The sequence below is a fragment of the Dendropsophus ebraccatus genome, chromosome 13 (genome assembly GCF_027789765.1).
Source record: "Dendropsophus ebraccatus isolate aDenEbr1 chromosome 13, aDenEbr1.pat, whole genome shotgun sequence".
NCBI classification, from domain to species: Eukaryota; Metazoa; Chordata; class Amphibia; order Anura; family Hylidae; genus Dendropsophus; species Dendropsophus ebraccatus.
This window is the reverse complement of record NC_091466.1, coordinates 1,903,668-1,915,146: the sequence shown is the minus strand read 5'-3', so window position 1 is coordinate 1,915,146 and position 11,479 is coordinate 1,903,668.

Sequence of the window (11,479 nt, the reverse complement as noted above, 5' to 3'; positions counted from 1 at the left end):
CTGCTGTATTATCAGGGGTATACAGTTACTATACATTATATACCACATGCTGATTGTCTGTACAGTAACTTATATATCACATATTCAGCTGCTGTGTTATCAGGGTTATACAGTTACTATATATTATATACCACATGCTGCTATACTATACAGTAACTTATATATCATATATCCAGCTGCAGCTGTGTTATCAGGGTTATACAGTTACTATACATTATATATCACATGCTGCTATACTGTACAGTAACTTATATATCACATATGCAGCTGCTGCTGTGTTATCAGGGTTATACAGTTACTATACATTATATACCACATGCTGCTATACTGTACAGTAACTTATATATCACATATCCAGCTGCTGTATTATCAGGGGTATACATTACTATACATTATATACCACATGCTGATTGCCTGTACAGTAACTTATATATCACATATTCAGCTGCTGTGTTATCAGCGTTATACAGTTACTATACATTATACACCACATGCTGCTATACTATACAGTAACTTATATATCACATATCCAGCTGCTGTGTTATCAGGGTTATACAGTTACTATACATTATACACCACATGCTGCTATACTGTACAGTAACTTATATATCACATATCCAGCTGCTGTGTTATCAGGGTTATACAGTTACTATACATTATACACCACATGCTGCTATACTGTACAGTAACTTATATATCACATATCCAGCTGCTGTGTTATCAGGTTTATACAGTTACTATACATTATATACCACATGCTGCTATACTGTATAGAAACTTATATATTACATATCCAGCTGCTGTGTTATCAGGGTTATACAGTTACAATACATTATATATCACATGCTGCTATACTGTACAGTAACTTATATATCACATATGCAGCTGCTGTGTTATCAGGGTTATACAGTTACTATACATTATACACCACATGCTGCTATACTGTACAGTAACTTATATATCACATATCCAGCTGCTGTGTTATCAGGGTTATACAGTTACTATACATTATACACCACATGCTGATTGCTATAATGTACAGTAACTTATATATCACATATCCAGCTGCTGTGTTATCAGGGTTATACAGTTACTATACATTATATACCACATGCTGCTATACTGTACAGTAACTTATATATCACATATCCAGCTGCTGCTGTGTTATCAGGGTTATACAGTTACTATACATTATATACCACATGCTGCTATACTGTACAGTAACTTATATATCACATATCCAGCTGCTGTGTTATCAGGGTTATACAGTTACTATACATTATACACCACATGCTGCTATACTGTACAGTAACTTATATATCACATATCCCGCTGCTGCAGTGTTATCAGGGTTATACAGTTACTATACATTATACACCACATGCTGCTATACTGTACAGTAACTTATATATCACATATCCAGCTGCTGTGTTATCAGGGTTATACAGTTACTATACATTATACACCATATGCTGCTATACTGTACAGTAACTTATATATCACATATCCAGCTGCTGTGTTATCAGGGTTATACAGTTACTATACATTATACACCACATGCTGCTATACTGCACAGTAACTTATATATCACATATCCAGCTGCTGTGTTATCAGGGTTATACAGTTACTATACATTATATACCACATGCTGCTATACTGTACAGTAACTTATATATCACATATCCAGCTGCTGTGTTATCAGGGTTATACAGTTACTATACATTATACACCACATGCTGCTATACTGTACAGTAACTTATATATCACATATCCAGCTGCTATGTTATCAGGGTTATACAGTTACTATACATTATATACCACATGCTGCTATACTGTACAGTAGCTTATATATCACATATCCAGCTGCTGTGTTATCAGGGTTATACAGTTACTATACATTATACACCACATGCTGATTGCTATAATGTACAGTAACTTATATATCACATATCCAGCTGCTGTGTTATCAGGGTTATACAGTTACTATACATTATATACCACATGCTGCTATACTGTACAGTAACTTATATATCACATATCCAGCTGCTGCTGTGTTATCAGGGTTATACAGTTACTATACATTATACACCACATGCTGCTATACTGTACAGTAACTTATATATCACATATCCAGCTGCTGTGTTATCAGGGTTATACAGTTACTATACATTATATACCACATGCTGCTATACTGTACAGTAACTTATATATCACATATCCAGCTGCTGTGTTATCAGGGTTATACAGTTACTATACATTATACACCACATGCTGCTATACTGTACAGTAACTTATATATCACATATCCAGCTGCTATGTTATCAGGGTTATACAGTTACTATACATTATATACCACATGCTGCTATACTGTACAGTAACTTATATATCACATATCCAGCTGCTGCAGTGTTATCAGGGTTATAGTGTTACTATACATTATACACCACATGCTGCTATACTGTACAGTAACTTATATATCACATATCTAGCTGCAGTGTTATCAGGGTTATACAGTTACTATACATTATACACCACATGCTGCTATACTGTACAGTAACTTATATATCACATATCCAGCTGCAGTGTTATCAGGATTATACAGTTACTATACATTATACTGTATACCACATGCTGCTATACTGTACAGTAACTTATATATCACATATCCAGCTGCTGCAGTGTTATCAGGGTTATACAGTTACTATACATTATACACCACATGCTGCTATACTGTACAGTAACTTATAATATCACATATCCAGCTGCTGCTGTGTTATCAGGGTTATACATTTACTATACATTATACACCACATGCTGCTATACTGTACAGTAACTTATATATCACATATCCAGCTGCTGCAGTGTTATCAGGGTTATACAGTTACTATACATTATATACCACATGCTGCTATACTGTACAGTAACTTATATATCACATATCCAGCTGCTGTGTTATCAGGGTTATACAGTTACTATACATTATACACCACATGCTGCTATACAGTACAGTAACTTATATATCACATATCCAGCTGCTGTGTTATCAGGGTTATACAGTTACTATACATTATACACCACATGCTGCTATACTGTACAGTAACTTATATATTACATATCCAGCTGCTGTGTTATCAGGGTTATACAGTTACTATACATTATATACCACATGCTGCTATACTGTACAGTAACTTATATATCACATATCCAGCTGCAGTGTTATCAGGGTTATACAGTTACTATACATTATATACCACATGTTGCTATACTGTACAGTAACTTATATATCACATATCCAGCTGCAGTGTTATCAGGGTTATACAGTTACTATACATTATACACCACATGCTGCTATACTGTACAGTAACTTATATATCACATATCCAGCTGCTGTGTTATCAGGGTTATACAGTTACTATACATTATACACCACATGCTGCTATACTGTACAGTAACTTATAATATCACAGATTCAGCTGCTTCTCATTGTTTCATCTCTATTACGTGTTAGGCTGCATTCACACGTTCCTGGAAGTTGTCCGTGCTCACGGATCCGTGCGCACGGACAATTTTACAGCCCATTGCTTTCTATGGGGCTATTCAGATGTTCCGTGATTTCACGGATCCGTAATCTGTCCTGTTAAAAAAATAGGACATATCATTACTCGGAACGGATGCACGGAAAGGATTCCCCATAGAAATCAATGAGATCCGTGTTCATCCATGAAAAACACGGATGTGATGTAATCAATGTCATTTAAAATGCTGTAAGACAGATCCGTGAAAAAAACGGACACGGATTTAAAACGGATGCAAAACGGACTGTTTTGCACGGATCACGGAGGTGGCTGCCGGACCACAATCACAGACCGGGAAAATCACTGAACGTGTGAATGCAGCCTAATTCAGAATAATAATCAGTATATTTGGGGGGTGGAGGCAATTGTCTGCAGATTAGTGATTTCTTATGGAAACATTTGCTTTGGTGTAAGAGTGGATTTGGATTACAAGCGCCTGTCCCGAAAAGAATCATGATCCTAATACAAGGCACCGCTGTGTGTCTGTGTGTGTGTGTGTGTGTGTGTACACACACACACACACGTGACATATGTAATGACACTACACATATACCAGGCCCCGCCCCTCCTCTACATGATTGAATATATATATATATATATATATACCAGGCCCCACCCCTCCTCTGTATGATAGAATACATATATTTATACCAGGCCCCGCCCCTCCTCTGTATGATAGATTACATATATATATATATATATATATATATATATACCAGGCCCCGCCCCTCCTCTGTATGATAGAATATATATATATACCAGGCCCCGCCCCTCCTCTGTATGATAGAATATATATATATATACCAGGCCCCGCCCCTCCTCTGTATGATATATATTCTACCAGGCCCCGCCCCTCCTCTGTATGATAGAATATATATATATATATACCAGGCCCCGCCCCTCCTCTGTATGATAGAATACATATATATATATATATATATATATATATATATATACCAGGCTTCGCCCCTCCTCTGTATGATAGAATACATATATATATATATATATATATACCAGGCCCCGCCCCTCCTCTGTATGATAGAATACATATATATATATATATATATATATATATACCAGGCCCCGCCCCTCCTCTGTATGATAGAATACATATATATATATACCAGGCCCCGCCCCTCCTCTGTATAATAGAATACATATATATATATACCAGGCCCTGCCCCTCCTCTGTATGATAGAATACATATATATATATATACCAGGCCCCGCCCCTCCTCTGTATGATAGAATACATATATATATATATATATATATATATATATATATATATATATACCAGGCCCCGCCCCTCCTCTGTATAATAGAATACATATATATATACCAGGCCCCGCCCCTCCTCTGTATGATAGAATATATATATATACCAGGCCCCCCCCCTCCTCTGTATGATAGAATACATATATATATATATATATATATATATATATATATATATATACCAGGCCCCGCCCCTCCTCTGTATAATAGAATACATATATATATATACCAGGCCCTGCCCCTCCTCTGTATAATAGAATACATATATATATATATACCAGGCCCCGCCCCTCCTCTGTATAATAGAATACATATATATATATACCAGGCCCTGCCCCTCCTCTGTATAATAGAATACATATATATATATACCAGGCCCTGCCCCTCCTCTGTATAATAGAATACATATATATATATACCAGGCCCCGCCCCTCCTCTGTATGATATAATATATATACCAGGCCCCGCCCCTCCTCTGTATGATAGAATATATATATATACCAGGCCCCGCCCCTCCTCTGTATGATAGAATACATATATATATATATATATATATATATATACCAGGCCCCGCCCCTCCTCTGTATAATAGAATACATATATATATATATACCAGGCCCTGCCCCTCCTCTGTATAATAGAATACATATATATATATATATATACCAGGCCCCGCCCCTCCTCTGTATAATAGAATACATATATATATATACCAGGCCCTGCCCCTCCTCTGTATAATAGAATACATATATATATATATACCAGGCCCCGCCCCTCCTCTGTATGATATAATATATATACCAGGCCCCGCCACTCCTCTGTATGATAGAATATATATATATACCAGGCCCCGCCCCTCCTCTGTATGATAGAATACATATATATATATATATATATATATATATATATACCAGGCCCCGCCCCTCCTCTGTATAATAGAATACATATATATATATACCAGGCCCTGCCCCTCCTCTGTATAATAGAATACATATATATATATATATACCAGGCCCCGCCCCTCCTCTGTATAATAGAATACATATATATATATACCAGGCCCTGCCCCTCCTCTGTATAATAGAATATATATATATATATGTATACCAGGCCCCGCCCCTCCTCTGTATGATATAATATATATACCAGGCCCCGCCCCTCCTCTGTATGATAGAATATATATATATATATATATATATATATATATATATATATACCAGGCCCCGCCCCTCCTCTGTATGATAGAATATATATATATATATGTGTGTACTGGTGGCGTATGTAATGACACTACACATGTATATATAAGGCCCCTCCCTCCTCTGTATGATAGAATATATATATATATACCAGGCCCCGCCCCTCCTCTGTATGATACAATACATATATATATATATACCAGGCCCCGCCCCTCCTCTGTATGATATAATATATATACCAGGCCCCGCCCCTCCTCTGTATGATAGAATATATATATATATATATATATATATATACCAGGCCCCGCCCCTCCTCTGTATGATAGATTACATATATATATATATACCAGGCCCCGCCCCTCCTCTGTATGATAGAATACATATATATATATATATATATATATACCAGGCCCCGCCCCTCCTCTGTATGATAGATTACATATATATATATATATACCAGGCCCCGCCCCTCCTCTGTATAATAGAATACATATATATATATATACCAGGCCCCGCCCCTCCTCTGTATAATAGAATATATATATATATATATACCAGGCCCCGCCCCTCCTCTGTATGATAGAATATATATATATATATATATACCAGGCCCCGCCCCTCCTCTGTATAATAGAATACATATATATATATATACCAGGCCCCGCCCCTCCTCTGTATAATAGAATATATATATATATATACCAGGCCCCGCCCCTCCTCTGTATGATAGATTACATATATATATATATACCAGGCCCCGCCCCTCCTCTGTATGATAGAATATATATATATATATATATATATATACCAGGCCCCGCCCCTCCTCTGTATAATAGAATACATATATATATATATATACCAGGCCCCGCCCCTCCTCTGTATAATAGAATACATATATATATATATACCAGGCCCCGCCCCTCCTCTGTATAATAGAATATATATATATATACCAGGCCCCGCCCCTCCTCTGTATGATAGAATATATATATATATATATACCAGGCCCCGCCCCTCCTCTGTATAATAGAATACATATATATATATACCAGGCCCCGCCCCTCCTCTGTATAATAGAATATATATATATATATACCAGGCCCCGCCCCTCCTCTGTATAATAGAATATATATATATATATACCAGGCCCCGCCCCTCCTATGTATAATAGAATACATATATATATATATACCAGGCCCCGCCCCTCCTCTGTATGATAGAATATATATATATATACCAGGCCCGGCCCCTCCTCTGTATGATAGAATATATATATATATATATATATACCAGGCCCCGCCCCTCCTATGTATAATAGAATACATATATATATATATACCAGGCCCCGCCCCTCCTCTGTATGATAGAATATATATATATATACCAGGCCCCGCCCCTCCTCTGTATGATAGAATATATATATATATATACCAGGCCCCGCCCCTCCTCTGTATGATAGAATATATATATATACCAGGCCCCGCCCCTCCTCTGTATGATAGAAAATATATATATATATATACCAGGCCCCGCCCCTCCTCTGTATGATAGAATATATATATATGTACCAGGCCCCTCCCTCCTCTGTATGATAGAATATATATATATATACCAGGCTCCGCCCCTCCTCTGTATGATAGAATATATATATATATGTACTGGTGACGTATGTAATGACACTACACATGTATATATAAGGCCCCGCCCCTCCTCTGTATGATAGAATATATATATATATATATATATGTACCAGGCCCCTCCCTCCTCTGTATGATAGAATATATATATATGTACTGGTGGCGTATGTAATGACACTACACATGTATATATAAGGCCCCGCCCCTCCTCTGTATGATAGAATATATATATATATATATACCAGGCCCCGCCCCTCCTCTGTATGATAGAATATATATATGTATACCAGGCCCCGCCCCTCCTCTGTATGATAGAATACATATATATATATATATATATATATACCAGGCCCCGCCCCTCCTCTGTATGATAGAATATATATATATATATATACCAGGCCCCGCCCCTCCTCTGTATGATAGAATATATATATATACCAGGCCCCGCCCCTCCTCTGTATGATAGAATACATATATATATATATATATATACCAGGCCCCGCCCCTCCTCTGTATGATAGAATATATATATATATACCAGGCCCCGCCCCTCCTCTGTATGATAGAATATATATATATGTACCAGGCCCCGCCCCTCCTCTGTATGATAGAATATATATATATATGTACTGGTGACGTATGTAATGACACTACACATGTATATATAAGGCCCCGCCCCTCCTCTGTATGATAGAATATATATATATATATATATATATATACCAGGCCCCGCCCCTCCTCTGTATGATAGAATATATATATATATACCAGGCCCCGCCCCTCCTCTGTATGATAGAATATATATATATATACCAGGCCCCGCCCCTCCTCTGTATGATAGAATATATATATATATATATATATACCAGGCCCCGCCCCTCCTCTGTATGATAGAATATATATATATATATACCAGGCCCCGCCCCTCCTCTGTATGATATAATATATATACCAGGCCCCGCCCCTCCTCTGTATGATAGAATATATATATATACCAGGCCCCGCCCCTCCTCTGTATGATAGAATACATATATATATATATATATATATATACAGGCCCCGCCCCTCCTCTGTATGATAGAATATATATATATATACCAGGCCCCGCCCCTCCTCTGTATGATAGAATACATATATATATATACCAGGCCCCGCCCCTCCTCTGTATGATAGAATATATATATATATATACCAGGCCCCGCCCCTCCTCTGTATGATATAATATATATATACCAGGCCCCGCCCCTCCTCTGTATGATAGAAAATATATATATATATACCAGGCCCCGCCCCTCCTCTGTATGATAGAATATATATATATGTACCAGGCCCCGCCCCTCCTCTGTATGATAGAATATATATATATGTACTGGTGGCGTATGTAATGACACTACACATGTATATATAAGGCCCCGCCCCTCCTCTGTATGATAGATTACATATATATATATATATACCAGGCCCCGCCCCTCCTCTGTATGATAGAATATATATATATATATATATATATACCAGGCCCCGCCCCTCCTCTGTATGATAGAATATATATATATATATATATATATATATATATACCAGGCCCCGCCCCTCCTCTGTATGATAGAATATATATATATGTACTGGTGGCGTATGTAATGACACTACACATGTATATATAAGGCCCCGCCCCTCCTCTGTATGATAGAATATATATATATATATACCAGGCCCCGCCCCTCCTCTGTATGATAGAATATATATATATATATACCAGGCCCCGCCCCTCCTCTGTATGATAGAATATATATATATGTACTGGTGGCGTATGTAATGACACTACACATGTATATATAAGGCCCCGCCCCTCCTCTGTATGATAGAATATATATATATATATATACCAGGCCCCGCCCCTCCTCTGTATGATAGAATATATATATATACCAGGCCCCGCCCCTCCTCTGTATGATAGAATATATATATATATATATATATACCAGGCCCCGCCCCTCCTCTGTATGATATAATATATATACCAGGCCCCGCCCCTCCTCTGTATGATAGAATATATATATATACCAGGCCCCGCCCCTCCTCTGTATGATAGAATATATATATATATGTACTGGTGACGTATGTAATGACACTACACATGTATATATAAGGCCCCGCCCCTCCTCTGTATGATAGAATACATATATATATATATATATATATATATATATATATATATATACCAGGCCCCGCCCCTCCTCTGTAGAATATATATATATATACCAGGCCCCGCCCCTCCTCTGTATGATAGAATATATATATATACCAGGCCCCGCCCCTCCTCTGTATGATAGAATACATATATATATATATATATATATATATACCAGGCCCCGCCCCTCCTCTGTATGATAGAATACATATATATATATACCAGGCCCCGCCCCTCCTCTGTATGATAGAATATATATATATATACCAGGCCCCGCCCCTCCTCTGTATGATATAATATATATACCAGGCCCCGCCCCTCCTCTGTATGATAGAATATATATATATATATATATATACCAGGCCCCGCCCCTCCTCTGTATGATAGAATACATATATATATATATACCAGGCCCCGCCCCTCCTCTGTATGATAGAATATATATATATATATACCAGGCCCCGCCCCTCCTCTGTATGATAGAATACATATATATATATATACCAGGCCCCGCCCCTCCTCTGTATGATAGAATATATATATATATATATACCAGGCCCCGCCCCTCCTCTGTATGATAGAATATATATATATATACCAGGCCCCGCCCCTCCTCTGTATGATAGAATATATATATATATATATACCAGGCCCCGCCCCTCCTCTGTATGATAGAATATATATATACCAGGCCCCGCCCTCCTCTGTATGATAGAATATATATATATATATACCAGGCCCCGCCCCTCCTCTGTATGATAGAATATATATATATATATATATACCAGGCCCCGCCCCTCCTCTGTATGATAGAATATATATATACCAGGCCCCGCCCTCCTCTGTATGATAGAATATATATATATATACCAGGCCCCGCCCCTCCTCTGTATGATAGAATATATATATATATATACCAGGCCCCGCCCCTCCTCTGTATGATAGAATACATATATATATATACCAGGCCCCGCCCCTCCTCTGTATGATAGAATATATATATACCAGGCCCCGCCCTCCTCTGTATGATAGAATATATATATATATACCAGGCCCCGCCCCTCCTCTGTATGATAGAATATATATATATATATATATATATGTACTGGTGACGTATGTAATGACACTACACATGTATATATAAGGCCCCGCCCCTCCTCTGTATGATAGAATATATATATATATACCAGGCCCCGCCCCTCCTCTGTATGATAGAATATATATATATATATATACCAGGCCCCGCCCCTCCTCTGTATGATAGAATATATATATATATATATATGTACTGGTGACGTATGTAATGACACTACACATGTATATATAAGGCCCCGCCCCTCCCTCCTCCGCACTATTTTACCTCACGCTTTTATTTGCAGTGAAACATCAGCTAGTGGGCGGTGTTAAGTCGCGTTGGGCGGGAATTGTCTGTAGGCTTCACGCTAATTGGCTGCAGGGTCTGGAGCCCATCCTCATACGATGTCAACCACCAATAAACGAGTTTTGACGCAAGCTAGGAAGCGCAGAATTCCCCGCCCCCCTTTGCTTTACCCCGCCTTCTCCACATGGCCTGCTGGGGATTGTAGTTGTAGCCGGGTCTTATAC